Source organism: Nilaparvata lugens, chromosome 7 (genome assembly GCF_014356525.2).
Source record: "Nilaparvata lugens isolate BPH chromosome 7, ASM1435652v1, whole genome shotgun sequence".
NCBI classification, from domain to species: domain Eukaryota; kingdom Metazoa; phylum Arthropoda; class Insecta; order Hemiptera; family Delphacidae; genus Nilaparvata; species Nilaparvata lugens.
Genome location: NC_052510.1, coordinates 57,751,947 through 57,768,458, shown reverse-complemented (window position 1 = coordinate 57,768,458; position 16,512 = coordinate 57,751,947). Strand labels below are relative to the sequence as shown.

General features: G+C 33.0%; 1 protein-coding gene across 1 annotated transcript in view; it reads right to left on the bottom strand.

The window, feature by feature from the left end:
- Positions 1-988: 988 nt before the first annotated feature.
- LOC111056401 (toll-like receptor 7) overlaps positions 989-16,512 on the bottom strand; it is a 258,473-nt gene continuing 242,949 nt past the window's right edge. Inside the window, exon 2 of the mRNA XM_039433247.1 lies at positions 989-3,770. The gene's annotated coding sequence lies outside the window, so the exon portion shown is untranslated. The remainder of the gene's footprint in view (positions 3,771-16,512) is intronic.

Sequence of the window (16,512 nt, the reverse complement as noted above, 5' to 3'; positions counted from 1 at the left end):
GGGGGAAAAATACTCGAATAATGTTCTATTTTGTTCTAAAATAGTTTAATTAATATAAAACTTATGTTTCATAATCAAGGCAAGGTAGAATGGAAAACTTGTTGTTCTCTATTTGGTTATATTTTAGAATATTCTATTTTTTTCATCGATTTTTTATCAGGGATTGTATAATAGCAAAGACCTTAAAGATGCATAGACTCAGATGCATAGCGCTAGTGTCTTACTTGGAATTGAAATCAGTCATTGAGGGGGCAACCTATAAGATTATTACATACCAATGCCTTTGTAATCTATAGTATTACAAATATATAGATATAATATCTCGTTCTAAAATACCCAAATGGCGGCCTTCAATTTCTAGTAAGAGCTATCATTTAGAATGCATAGGCATTGTGGGTCTATATCTCTTTGGATAATAGTATAGCCACCTCTAATACAATGCCCTGGCCTACGTTATTGCAACGTCGCAGTGTAGGCCTAGAATCTAAACATGATTGGTGAAACATATTATTTAAAAAAATACCAGCTGATCTTTTTCACCAATCATGTATTAGATTCTAGGCCTACACTGCGACGTTGCAATATCGTAGACCGGGGCCTTGTATTAGAGGTGGCTATGATAATAGGTACCGTACTGAATACAGTCATAGAGAACAATAGCATATGTAGATATTATCCCATGGTATAGGGTGTTTATGTTGCAACTTTTACTGTTATCTCAAGCCGATAGTTCATGTAATTCTTTCCCGTGAAGCTGTGTGACACTGGTAGTCTCTCATATTGTGCCGTTCATACACTCTCACCCCAACAAAACAGAAAATTCGACAATAATCAACAGTAATCGGCTTGAGATAACACTAAAAGTTGCGACATAAACGCCATCTACTCACGCTATTGTTTCTCTATGATACAGTATAGAAAATCGATTGACCATTTTTTTAATGGAAAGAGTTCATGAAGGGAAATCCCCGTAACAAATACACATGTATTATTGATGACTTCATATTTTATTCAATTCTAAACTTTAAATTCTATTTACAAATGAATATTTACAAGAAAGTATGAATTAGCATTTACAAAATAATTTTATTACATATACACATACATTCAACTGTATTTATGATGGGAGCGTGATGATTATGTATTTACAATACAGTTTTTATAGGTTGTTGAGGAGGGTAACCTCTTAAATCTAACAATTCGGTTTTGTCATTATCCTTCTTCAAACTTTTGTACCTCATATCTCAAAATACATAGACGCGTTGAGAAGGAGTAATTTCCCGGATCACAATACCAAATTTCTCAAGCTCTATTCAATATTTTTTAAACATCTACGAAAAACGATTGGAACATGGAAAGTAAAGTTTTATCTCAGTATAGGATTACAAGCTATCAGTCGAGTAATTGTCCATTTGTTAATTACATTCTAGTCAATTAATTCATAGAAAATTGAAAGATTGCAATTAATTTTAATCTGGAATATGAAATAACAAAAAACGTTGTCTTCATCCTCTTGATAGATATAATTATATTTTTTCAATCTAGTCAGTTTTCCAGAAAATATAGAACGTAAATAATTATAGAATGTAGAATTATATTCTATATTCTCTGGTTATTCCATAGGAGAAAGATAGCATAAGTAATGCTCATTCTATATTTCATCTATGATTGTATTACAACAATATAAGGAAGATATAAAGTATTGAGTCAATATACAGTCTGAAAATTATTTTTTTCTAGAGATACCTTGAAAAGTGAGCATTTCTGCACTGATTGCAGGCCGCAAAGAATCACTTTTTCGCTCTAGTGCGCAAAGTATTACTTTGCGTACTCCAGATTTTCAGCATGACAACGCAAAATAGTTAGTAGGTTAGGTCACTGGTCGAGCACCAGTGCAGGAAAATCAAATTTAAGTTGGTAACACTGACTGTGGTATAGTGAGGTCCACGTTATAATATGGGGGGCAGTGGACAACGATGACAGTGGTTGACAGCCACCACATGTGCCGCCTTCATTCATTTACATTATTATTATTATTATTCAATTTTAAATAAAATATGGTTTTTATTAATAATAAAATTACACAGAAAAACATTTGATGGATTTCAGGGAATTTTACCCATAATTACCCACTTTTCATATTCAATGGTAACTGTAGGAAAAATTTAATGTGAAATACGTGAGCAATGTTCGTTTGCTGCACTGGAGACCCCATCATTCCGCACTCGCCTACGGCTCGTGCGTAAACGTTTCTTTCGGTGCAGCAAACTGTCACTTTGCGCACTAGTTGCACAAATAACTATTTCCTCAAACAACGGAATTAAAACCGAGGTATTTTTAACTCGAAAGCATTTTTTCCCATTACTATAAACTTTTTCATACTAACCTCATCATATTAACCATTGAAATTATTAGAAAAATGGAAAATTATTACAAATATGATTGAAATTATTTTGAAAATGATTGAAATCATCAAATTATCATTATCGAATACATTATTTTCAAGACTTCAATAACAATGTTCAATTTGAATTGTAATAGTGAATAAAGATAAGCTGACTAATATTATATTGTAAAATCTTTAATCGAAAACTGGAAAAAGCTTCAATAATCATACCTCTATGTTATGAATAAGCAGGAAAAAATCTAGTAAGAATGGACTGAAACTTACAAATGAGAAACGAATATCGATGTACTCTGAAACTCAACATCACAGATTCTGATGAAAAATATGCTATCACCATTAAATTGTATTGTCTCATCATTTTCAATCATGTACTATTTTCGATACATCTTTTCAATTCCTTGTTTCATCGGTTCATTTAAACCATAGTCCATGATAATTACATGAATATCTTTATTATGTGATTCTATTGTGTCTATTTATCGTTTTATAAACTGTACAGTAGAAGCTTCTTTAAAGGGTGGGAGGACTAATCAGATTCTATTGGTTGCAATTAACGGTTGAAAACTACTCTCATGTTACTGAAGTTTTTGACAAAGAAATGCTGGTTCCATTGATAATTTTCATAATTTTTATCTTCAACAAATCCAAAGGAATCATGCCTATAATTTGGAAATTTCACACATTTTTAAGTTTGTAAGCTTACTAAACTAATCCTACTAATGATCCCCACACACAACGATTTTTGTTCGTACGGTATTTTGCCGTCCTTATAAATTCTATTAGATTAAACGGATGATTTCAAACAGATGATGTTTGTCAAGCTCCGTTTAATCTGATAGAATTCATAAGGACGGCAAAATATCGTACTAACAAAAATCGATGTGTGTGTGCAGGGCTTTAGCAGTTATATTTACTTGAGAGTGATCTTACATCATTTGACATTAATACTGTACTGATAAATATTATAACCACACTCAATATTCAACAACAACACAAAATATTCCCAGTTTTCAAAATGTTCTTCAAATTGCACCAACAAAAATGTCAATCCGAAATATATAAATCACAGATAGACCATTTCATTGATCCAGCATTTTTTTGGCAAATACTTCCCTACATTAAAAGTGATCCAAGTGAATCTTTCAGTCAGTTATAATGTGGAGATTAATGATTGGGATTCTTCATCACCCTCCGTGCAACCTGATTCCAAATAAACCATTGCTATAAGTCCTCTAGTTTCATGTCCATGATCAGCACCATGAAAATGGCTCTCAAATTTTGAGTCCAGCGGCATGTAAGTGATGGGACGCCATCTTGTGTCTTGGTGTGCAGCTGCTTCCAGTCTTGAACCTCTCTTCAAATTCTGCAACAGAGAAACAAAGAAAATTTTGTTAATTCGGATAGTATTTGTGTCAAAGTTATTTTATTTGAGCAACAAGGTGCGTACAGATTAAGGTATGTTGTGTTCTCTTGACTGTTGTGTTGATAGATGAATGATATTAGTAATATATTAAGGTGCGTACAGATTTACGCGCCGCGAACATGAGCAATTCACTTTTTAATCAGCTGATGCAAAGCTTTTTATATCTGTATCTTACCGTTCCTGTAAAATACAGATATAATCAGCTGATTAAAAGTGAATTGCTCATGTTCGCTGCGCGTATATCTGTACGCACCTTTAGATCACACTCAGACGTGTCATATTCTTTATTCTTTATTCAATCATACAATACATCATCAAAATGATAGGGAGAGAAGAAAATAAGGTTACATTGTGCTATTCCTCTGCCAAATTTAGATAAGGTTACACATAGTCCGAAATAGGTTGAGTCTTGTAGTTCTTTAATTAGTTCTTGTAGTTCAAATGAGTCAGCTGTACTTTTAGGAGTAAGTTTGTTTTTTTGGTTCGTGTTAAAAATTTCACTAATAAGTGAATATTCTCTATTTTAAAAATAACTGAGTGTTTATTATCATTTTGGTATTCGGATCATCTAAATTCAAAAGAATGGTTTGTAAGAATATTTTTGGACTGAAAATTCTGTGGAAATCTAGAAGACATAACCTCATTTTGGACTTTTAATGTTACCTAAATTTGGGAGAGAAATAGTACAAGGTATTCTTAGTTTTTCTCTCCCGATCTGTGCTCCATTGTAAAAAGAATAAATAAAGAATAAAATTCACAAAATTTTCACAAAATATACTGCGGGAGGGTTGCTTCCTTGATGCAATTTCATATGACGAACCAGAAAAGTAAAGTATCAAATAGAATGCGTATTATGTGCAAGTGCACGCTTGGTTATGCATGCATGACCAAGCGTGCTGATGAGTAATAAAATCTGGAATGAGCAATAGGAACATTCACACTGAACGCGTGTACTTGCTGGTTGCGTTCAGGGTGAGCAGCTACAGACAAGTTACAACGTGTTTCAATGGCCCTTTCCAGATTTTGTTGTTCGGCTCATGCATGATCTGACGTGCACTTACACCATATACGTATCCAAATTTCACTTTTCATCAGCTGAGATTAGATGCTATGGTTCTTATATACCTATCTCACTGCTCCTGTGCAAATACTGTAATAACAGGCTCATAAAACTTTTCATCAACTCATTCTATGATTATTTAATCTATAGCTTACTGCTTCTAAAATCACTTCACTTATAATATGAGCTACTTTGTTCAAATTAAAAACAATATAAAACGTGTAGTACCCTTTTATTAGAACATTCAAAAACTTAAAAATATTCAAAGTTAAAATGTAACATTTTTTTCAAGTGTAGGAATAAATTTCAACATTTTAACTTAGAAATGACAAATGGTCGAAACAAGTCGTTCAAACATTTTAAAGTTGTTAAATGTTCTAATAAAAGGCTACTACAAGTTTTTATATTGTTTTTATAAACTTACTGAATCTGTACAAACACATGAAAAATAAGAACAATATAATTATATCAGCATCAGCTGATCCATGATAATATAATCACATCAGCATCAGCTGATGTGGGGTGAAATGCACGTGTTCGTGGCGCATAAGTCTGTACACACTTCGAGAAACATTGTGACAATAATATGATTTTTTATCTGTTACAGAGTCACAGACCTCCGTATTTTGGATCAAAAATACTAGAGCAACCAAGAATGCAACAGAATTCATTCGCTGATGTAACAAAACTATTAAAATATTAAATATTTATTCTCATGAATAGTTTCAAGTCACTGGGAAGAGTTTCACTTCTAGCTGTCAGCACTGGATGGATAAGAAGCATCATTGCATCTTTGTTTTTCATATGGAATACTATAAACCTATCTCACTCTAGCTCTAGGAATCAGCATTTATTTCATTTCATTTATTCATAGACAATAGATACAATGCAGGTAAAAACAACAGGCATTTGCCCAAATCTGCTTTAAACCTTAATTTTTTGGAATACACAGTCTAGAGGTTATGTAAAAATGATAACATAATTCACACACTATTTTGAGTCCAAAAAATGTAAATATTTCATTGTTTGCATGGGAAACGTAGACGTTATTTATAGGGATTACTGAATGTTTAAAGTGAATCTCTAGAAATGCATAGCTCCCTCATGACCTAGATGAAAGTTGTGTTGCACTCTCATATAAATAGTATGCATGGACACCACCCGACATAATTCATATTGCGGTGAAAACTTTAACGCTTGTGGGATCAAAAAATAAGCGGAAAGGAAATGAAAATTGTTTAGAAAATGCATCCATTCCGTTGCAGACCATTGCGTTGTCCCAACAAAATGTAAATTACTGTGTCCCCTTGCATCTAGTCCACAATGAGAAAAGTTTTGTTCCAGTTTCCTGTTTAATTGTGAATGCTGCATGCTGTGCTGTCCAGGTATGTGTATCTCGCCGGAGTTTGAGAAAAGTAGTTGGTAGTTGGGAGATAGTAGAGAAGTTGTTAGAAGTTCTGGGGAAGTTGGAATTTTCTATGTGAGTAAGCATGGGATTTTAAACCTATTTCCTTCCACAAGCGCATTTCTCCTCTTTCCTTTATTATATTCACACTTGTTCATATTTATTTCCTTCTCTTATTACCGAATGGATCTATGAATAAATAATAGGCCTCATAAATTATTCCTTAACAATTGCTAATTTCCATGATTGATTGTATTTTATATTCGGAGATAATCATCGATTTCTTCCATGATGCAATTCTTGAACGAACTCGTCAATTTTAACAGGGTGAAATTGAGGCTAATAATGTATCATCCTGCTTCCATAAATTCACATATATAATCACAAGTTGAAGTTTTCAAAATCATAACAATATTTGATGAGTGATTTTTTCCATCCCAGGAGGTTCAATAGTTTAATCACAATTATTATATTAAGGTAATTGAGGTATTCGAATGCAATCTCGAGTCAGAAATGTTATAAGGTTTACTATAACATTTCTTTAGTTCAATATCCTTTCCATCAACACTCAACTTGGAGACATTTATTGATTGAGTAATTTCTTTATGTAGATTAAAATATATTCTAGCTTATAAACTTATATACAATAGCTTACAATACAGCAAAGTTCAAGATGAATTTAAATTATAGAAACTAAGAGAATAATCAATCAACTGTATATACCGGTACAGACCAGTACAGTAACTGGTGCCACCTACTTGCAGAATTGAGAACAACATCAGTAGGTGTTCTAATCCACCAATCAAAAGACAGTATAGGGTGATGGGAGGCGTGGTTTTCTGCCATTGGTCCGTTATTCTTACGGTTTTGTCATTCTCTTTCAAACCCGCTCTCTTCTACACACATACGTACTTTCCATTATTCTCACCCACTCTCTCTATTCAAGTAGACTGTTGATGAGAAGTATATTATTGCGAGTAACAACCCAAAAATTGACTCATTACCCATACAGAAACCTATAAAGTTCCTTTTATTTATATATTATATAATTGCAAGTTCCAGTTTTGAAAATCAGTACAATAGGCATGAGCAAGCCCGAAGGCTCACTAGCATATATTGTATTTTGTACCTTAATTTGAATATCTGAATGCGATGCTCTCATGGTGGAGAGATTTCCTATGCTTATGTTCTTATCAGAATAAAATGAGATCTATTATTGTTCATCAGAAGGAAACTTCTACGGTAAACCAATTGTTAAAAATAGGATAAAAGTGGCAATTTTGACGGAGGATAGAATAAATGTAAGTACTTCCACAGAATACAAATATAGCATGACTAATATATATCTTTGTATTCAGTGGTACTTCCTATTTCGAAGTAAACCCTCGTGATATTATTGGAAGATTATTGTCGGCCACCTGATACCCTGCCATAATAACACTTTCCAGTTTTCCACGTCTGCAGTGTGAAAAACAGCCGTGTTTTTGTCAACAGCGATCATCTCAACTATTACAGACGTAATTGTCATAGTAACGTCAGCTCGGTGACGCGGGTGGAAGGGGGACCGACAACGCATCAGGTGCAAGATGTCAACTGACGACTTTCTTTTTTGTTCCGTCGGGACTTTCAAAGGAAGCAGAACTTCCCGCTTATAATGTGGCGAAGCTATGACATCGGCCAGTTTTTCTGTATCATTAACTTGCAGACGGCCACATTATTTCACAGCGATGTTTAGTGGAGTATTTTCTGCTGTAGACAATAATTTAGTTCCAGTTCAACTATTATATAAATACTTTATACATCGCTAACATCAACACACCAGTATTATTGAACGGGGAAAATTGAAGAATGTGTGCAGGTTTAACCATAAATGGGTCTATCCATTACGTTTGCCCCTATGATCAAATTCATTTCACACTGTCATCACTGGATCTATGGGAAGCATTCATGTATATTCTATAGTCAAAGCAGCTGACAGTTCAACGTAAACCTCAGTAAATATATATTTTTGCTTGACCGCTCAGCTATTAAACTGTTATGAGTGGTTGCAGAGAGGCTTTTTCATATTTTTTAATCCCCTTCAATATAATATCCTTCCATCAAGTATCGATTTGGGTTTTACCGGTCCATATTTCGCGATAATCGTTCATTTTACTTTTCCAATCACGTGCTATAACAGTTGACAACACCAACACTTATTGTTGACAATAGATTCTAATCGCTGTGTGATCTAGGAGGAATCTAGGATCAATGTACCTATGAAGGACCACAGAGAAGATAGAATATTCTACTTTGTGGATGGACATAGAAATGTACCTTATTTCTAACTAGCAGGTAATCCGTACTCCTCAGGGGTCCAATTAAAAACTTGACAAACTGAGAACTTGACCTACTGAAATCTTGAAGAATATAGGATAGCCCTAGAACCATCTTCAGTAAATGAAGCTTCTATATGCAAAGTTTCAAGTTAATCAGTTTAGTATTTGAGACGTGATGATGCGTCATTCGTGAATTTCCTATTCTGCACATTATTATAAAGGCCCGCCGCAAAGTAGACCCACGCTAATCCACGAAAAGCAACCCACACCGTGGGATGTTTTGTAAACCATTGCTAGGCTTCTCCAGACATCTGTGTAATACATGCAATGAATAATCCACTTGTCAGCTGATTGGTTATGAATAATTGTATAGCAATGGTTTACAAAACATCCCACGGCTTGGGTTGCTTTTCGTGGGTCTACTTTGCGGCGGGCCTAAGCCAATTCTTTCCTTTACTATATTATGGATGATCCCCCTTTCTATGGTGCAGCAATTCAGTTGATCAATAATTTTTATTGTAATCATACTGTATGTCGCACGTCTTTCATTCATGAGCCAAGTAGAGTCATTGATTGCATTTCACACCGGATTGTTAAAAATTGCTCGCAAGTTATCAAATGTGCCAATTCACACCACAGTTGCGCCGTTGCTTTGTGTCGTAATTTGAAAGATATGTGATGTGAGCTACTTTAAATCGGATTATATTGATGTTGATATTGATTTCTAACTCATCTTGAAAATACAGTGTTATTTCTGAACAACAGAGACAAGAATATAGAGAAGTGATACAGAAACTGCAAATCCACTTACATTGTACATAGGATCTAGGATGTATTATGCATTTTAATTTGATCTTTGAGTTCTTCTTGACATTTTTCATTATAGAAATTAAACTGTTCAGTAAACACTGCAGGTTTTTTAACGTTCCCATGTGTTCTAATGCGTCGATAAGATTTTAGTTCTCAAAACAGTTTATACTTCAAATTTGTTATTGCTTCAAACGTTATTCACAGTATTTTCATGTTAATTCGAATAATATGTATCAATTATGATGAATTTTAATAATTTAGATTCAATATCACAATGATATAGATATCAATTCTATCAGAACAACTGGTATCCTATACTATTAAACGAGCAATTTTTGTTTATATGTTTATATTTTACCGGATCTCGAAAACGGCTCCAACGATTCTCACGAAATTCAGAACATAGTAGGTTCATAATATAAAAATTCTATTGCACTAGGTCTTATCCCTGAGAAAACTCCCTGAAGGACATTATAAGGATAATTATTATTTATCCTTGAAAAAACAGCTGATAATAATTATTTCGTCGTCTGTTGATGATGGAAGTGAGTGAGCGAGTTCATGTGTGTGGGACTGTGTCAAAATTATGACTCAGCTGTTGAACTTTTGTAACCATTTAATCAGGTACTTAGGCCTAGTACCGGTTGCAAAAACGCCGGGTTATTTTAAATCCTTATTAATTCCAGTGGAACCATCTTTTTGAAATTGTCTTCTCTGATTTGGTTCACGTGAAATCATTCAGGATTAAAATTTAACCGGCTTTTGTGCAACCGGGCCTTTCTCAGGGAAATTTTTGCATTCCTCTGGGAATTAATCTTAATTTACTGTGATTAGATAGAACATTTTCTGTATGAACTATGCATATTATTATAATTTTTCCTTTCGTAATAAATTGTTTATGCTTATGTACTCCAGAGCGAAGCTCGGTTCCCGATATTGTATTTTATCACTCTACCTCAAATATGTAGAACATATTGGGGGGAAATTATTTTATTTCATTCATCGTCTCATGGACGATTTGATAAGACAAAAATTATCAAAATAATGATAACGTTCCATATAAATAGATTCATTTCCATTGCAATCATACTACAAGCAAAATATTCCGATATCATTTCGAGAACATTGATTGAATGCTACTGCTCCATAATGGAAATAGATTGCATCAAAGATGGGACTCCATTTCAAGGCTTGAGTTGCTTGTGTTGTTTTAGCAGCCTGTCAAAATCCCCAACTGTATATACGTACGACCCAATCAGAAAACTAATTTAGATTCATTGGCTTTCATATCGGAGTTGAACGTGTTCAATAAAATTCAATATAAAATGTATGAGAGACATCAATATATTATTACGGTAACCGCATAGTTTTGTATAATCATGTGCGCATGCGTCAAAAACAGGTCTCGTTTCCAGATTGCCGCCTGCCCAAATTTACATAAAATTGGGCAGATAAATAATACGAAACAAATTTTCAATTATATTTCTGATGGATTGATTAACAAGCCTGCTTTTCCAAAATGATTATGACATCGATAATTGGAAGTCGATTCATATCGAGCAGGTTTCTGAACGATACTCCTACGTATCGATGTTCGAGATAAAACATCTCTCTTTTTCTGTTATCATCTCCTTTTTCTCATTCCCTCTCTCTCTTTCTCTTTCTCACCCTTTATCCATCTCCCTCAGTGAATAATTGGAACCACCAATCATAACCTTTTCCCATTATTTATGAGTGGAGACTCGTTAAATGGTGTCAGTAATTATTTGGGAATTTTTAAGTTTTGGTTAACAAAGTCTGCGATTGATTTGTGGGTTGAGAGTGGAAGATTCCGTTGTGAACGAAAATTGAAAATGTCTGTATAAAAGATGTGATTGATGAATTGTTTAAAAAATGGTTGGATAGGGACTTAGAAACTCTGAATAAGAGATAGGAATAAAAGATGGTCCTGAGAGATTTAAAAATGGTCTAAAGATTTGAGAAATATAATACAGTTTTAATATCGAAAAAGTTTCTATTTTTACTGTAGCGTATTTCTTCATTATCGCCCAAAATTGTTGATATTCAGCAACAAACATCAATCACTTAGAATAAAAATACATTGATAAAAAACCATTTTATTTTTTTTTTCCTTTAGGGCTACATTTAATATAAATAAAATATAGATCTCAGTACCCTTTTGAATAATTTTATTACAACATGTCTCTGACACCAATAAGCATTAATCTGACACTATTTATATTGATGAGAAACTATGAGAGAAGTGAAGAAACTATGATTGGTTCCACACCATTTACAAATGGATGTTCTCATTGATTTGTAAACTTCTAGAATTTATTGTCCTGGTCATCCAGTAGAGAAATTCAAGTATTCATCAAGCTTGGAACTTAAACATCATCCAAAAGCATTGAAATGAGCAACAATATTAAGCTCACAAATGAGTATAATAATGTGAGAAATGATTGAATAAATCATTTCCCAGCTGAAAGTTTTGTAGAATTCAGTATATCTACTGTTATTGTCAAAGTATAATAGTGCTGTATCATTATATTAATTTGATGATGTTATATTATATTTATAGAGTGAGGTATCATTTTGAACACTTGAATATTATATTGTTATATTATGTAAAATGTATGAGAAAATAATATGTAGTGTTCCCGAATTTATGAATAAACTCCTCTGGATGTGTCGTCCAACACCTAGAGAGATTATTATCATTATTATTATTATTGTAAAATTGCTTTTTTATCATGATGAATTAGATACCTTCACCTCTATATTACATAGCTTACATTGTCAGAGTAGAATAGTATCTTCGTAAAATTGATTTTTCATTGTGTTGTAGATCTTTCCACCTGTAGAATACATAATTTTTATTGTCGAAGTATAATAGTAACTTCGTGGCATTGATTTTTTATTGTGTAATAGATCCTGAGGTCCTTCCACCTGTATAATACATGGATTTCATTGTCAAAGTAGAATAGTATCAATCTAGCATCGATTTTTATCACGTAATGTGACATTTTGCAATCAATTTCTAAGAAGAGCCCAGATGTCAAAGAATGAGCGCCACCCTGAAGACACTTATTTTCAAAAAGTAAACATTTCCAATTCCCAACACCAACATATCGTTCTCAAGGTATTCCTAGGAATCGTCCTGTGTGTGCGATTCCACGACATAAATTTCAGTTTGACAAATGCAACAATGAATCGATGCTGAATAGGAAATAGAAGTGACAAATTCACCATCACGACAACGGATTTCCTATTGTCGAGCGCGGAGTGTAATGAACTGTGAGGAGAAAGGAGGAAGAGAGTGAGGATGATATGGAGGAGGTGGAAGAGTGAGCGAGAGGGAAGTAGGTCTCCAGAGAGGAGGCTCGACCCTGCAGAACAGATCATCAGTTTGACATTTTTCCGAGCAATTTATAGTTGACCGCACTGACAATGCGTTCCGTTCGAGGGTGGTACCTTTTGTCCATGGAGGGGTCTACAGAATCTGCTTGACGAGCTGTTGATCGTTGGAACCAGAAAAGAACCTTTCTGGTCTGGAAGAAGGGTGTCTGTTGTGTTGCACAGGCAAAAAATCTCCAGGGGAATATTTTCAGTGTTGCCATTCCTTCCTAGATTGGGAAACGTGCATAACAGGTAGACCTCTTGTACATTTTGTCGTTCTCTGTAGGTGTCAGGTGGAAAGATCGAAAAAAATACTACAGTATTCTATTATCATTGTAATATTGTTGTAGTAAGAAAAATATATATATATGAATATACCTACATTATAGTTCTATGATTGTCGTCAAAGAAATAGATATGGATATAGTAATACTGTATATACAATAATAGCTCTATGGTTGTAATATGCTCATCCAGTAGCCTTTTCTCAAGGCTCTGCAAAGGCTAAAAATGAACTTTCTACTCGTAATATTTTTCAAAGTTTTTCGACTTGTATATCATCGAGCTATAAAAATGAAAAAGTTTTCTCAGAGAGGAATGTTTTTTCTGATCATTACTTCTTGAGATATGAGCGCCTAAAGATGAATTTTTTGGGACAGAACATTTCAAATTCGGTAAGAGATATATCCATGAGATTCAGAGGATGGATTCTTCATGGTATCGTTGATCTGGTAAAACAAAATTTTTTTGAAAATAGCAATTTTCAAGACAGTTATTCAATTCACTAAAAATAACCATAAATAACTTTTAGTTGAGTTATTCTGTGTTATTTTTGGTAGATTGAATAACTTTTTCAAAAATTGATATTTAAAGAATTTTTTTTTCACTAGATCAACAATACCATGATGAATCCATCCTCTGAATCTCATGGATATATATCTTACCGAATTTGAAATGTTCTGTCCCATAAATTTAAACTTCAGGCGCTCATATCTCAAAAAGTAATGATCGGAAAAAATGTTTTTTTGCGAAAACTTTTTCATTTTGATAGCTTGATGATATACAAATCGAAAAACTTTGAAAAATATCACGAGTAGAATGTTTAATTTCAGCCTTTGCACAGAATAATAAGAATCTTAATAAGATTTTTAAGAGACCGCCTCTTAATAAGAATCGATTCTGTTCAACGTCTCTTCCCACTGTATCTATTCATCAATAGTAGAATATTCATTATTGTATTGCTATTGCTTATGTATTACTATATAAATATACTCTCTCACTCTCTCTCTCCCTCCTAGGTCGAAAATAAAGGCAGTCATTCTATTCTATTCTCTCTCTATTCTCAGTGTCTCTCCTCTTCTGACAACAGACTTCCCGTTGAATGTTTACTTAAAATTTTCACAAGAAAGTGTGAGGAACACTCTGAAAGCTCCTCCCCATGGGACAAGAGAGGAAACTGTAGTATTTCTTTGGTACTTTGTGAGATGCGTTTCATGTTTCTTCAAATTTTTTTGTTAACGTATTCAGATGGTGTGAAATAGTTATTCTTTCTGAATGTTTCCCTGGATCAAGCATTTATCAGTCTACAATAGGTACAAATTTATTTCTAAATATACAGTAAGATGGATTGTCACACTGCAACAAATTTGTATACTATTCACAAGATTTTTGTTGTTGTATGGATGTGTACACAATTTTAGAGATACTTTTATTTTAACTTTTGTGTTCCATTCCACATTACAGTGAATATTTAGTGGTGATGTATGAACTTGAAGGACTGGGGGAAAGAAAACTTTCTCTATAAGATTCAACCATTGAAGGTTGCATGAATTGATTAATGTTGAAGAGACTTGGAACGTTGTCAAAAATCCACTTCATTTAAATAAAAATTAATATTTTACTGGAGCATGCTTTCGTGTGTGCTCATCTGATGATGTGTGAGCACACACGAAAGCATGCTCCTGTAATTAATTTTTATTAATTTTTATTAAAATAACGTGGATTTTTGACAACATTTCAAGTCTCTTCAATTATGGAAAAGTTCCACACACAGTTATAAAATGAAAATCTAGACCTTTATTATCATCACAAGCCATTGATACAATAATCATACATTTATTATAATGCTAATAATAGTTATATCATAGTGTGATGTGTGATCCAAGATAATATAGAATTCTGGAGCTTTATTATCAACACAGTCCAATAATCATACATTTATTATGTGATAATGACAGTTATAACATAGTGTGATGTGTGATCCAAGATGATATAGAATTCTGGACCTTTATTATCATCACAGTTCAATAATTCGATGATCATTCATAATTTAGTAATGATAGTATAGTGTGATCTATTATCAAAATCTTATTGTAGTCGAATCATAGATTATAGGATTTATTATGTTATAATGACAGTTATAATATACTGTAATGTGTGATCCAAGTTAAAATAAAATTCTAGATCTTTAATATCATCAGCATCACAGTCCAATAAATCGATAATAATACATAGTTTAATAATGATAGTATAGTATGATCTAATGATCAAAATCTTATTGTAGTCAAATCATAGATTATAGGATTGTGCAATGCATAACATCAGAATTTTCTCAATAATTATTTAATCTCTGAAATGATCACATTCAAATACGTAAGTTCATTTCCATTACTTCGTGGAATTCATCTATTACATTGTAGCAAACAATCAAATATTGAGCTCAATCACTATGAGGCAAATACTGTAATTCAAGTTTATGAAACACATAATACATTCAGCAATTAACCTTGATATTCGTTATTAGCTCATACTAATTAATACATATTCGTGGAACTGAGTTGATGAGCTATTAAAACGTTTGATCAATACAAGCGAACCGAATGTAACAAAATAAAATTAACCCGTTGAGCTTATTCCTGGAAGCGGAAAATTGAAATGCAGATTAAAATTATTTCAATCACCGGTATGCGGATTGTGTATATTTATTATTACGTCATGTATGATGGTTTATTTCCAATCGTTGACCAAACTCATCATCATGTGAGATGCATTTTGACAATAATTTACAAAACTGATCATTGTTCCAGTCGTTTAATATCCTCTTTTAGGATTTACAAGATTTAACTATGCTCCAGTTCTGTGAGAATTTTTTAGGAAATTCACAAATTTTAACATTGTTTCAGCCTTGTTGGATCTTTTTTTGACAACTTACAAAACTGAACATTGTTCCAATCGTGTGAAATCCTTTTTGAAAATTAACAAATTTTAACATTGTTACAGATGTACAAAATTGATCATTGTTTCAATCGTATGAGATTCTTTTTGACAATAAACAAATTTGAACATTGATTCAGTCGTGTGAGATTCTTATTGACAATTTACAAACTTGAACATTGCTTCAGTTATAGAAATAAAAATAAAAATAGTAGTACCCTTTTTGAAATATTTAATCACAACATGACATATTTAATCACAAGTGACTTTAAAATGGCATCATTTGTCAAATGGCATCATGGCAACATGTCCGAAACATGTTGTGATTAAATATTTCAAAAAGGGTACTAAGATTTTTATTTTTCTTTCTATTCCTATAAAAGGAGCCCTATACAGAAAAGAGATAGCTTCAGTTGTCTGAGTTCCTTTTTGACAATTTACAAATTTCAACATTGTTTTAATCGTCTGAGATATGTT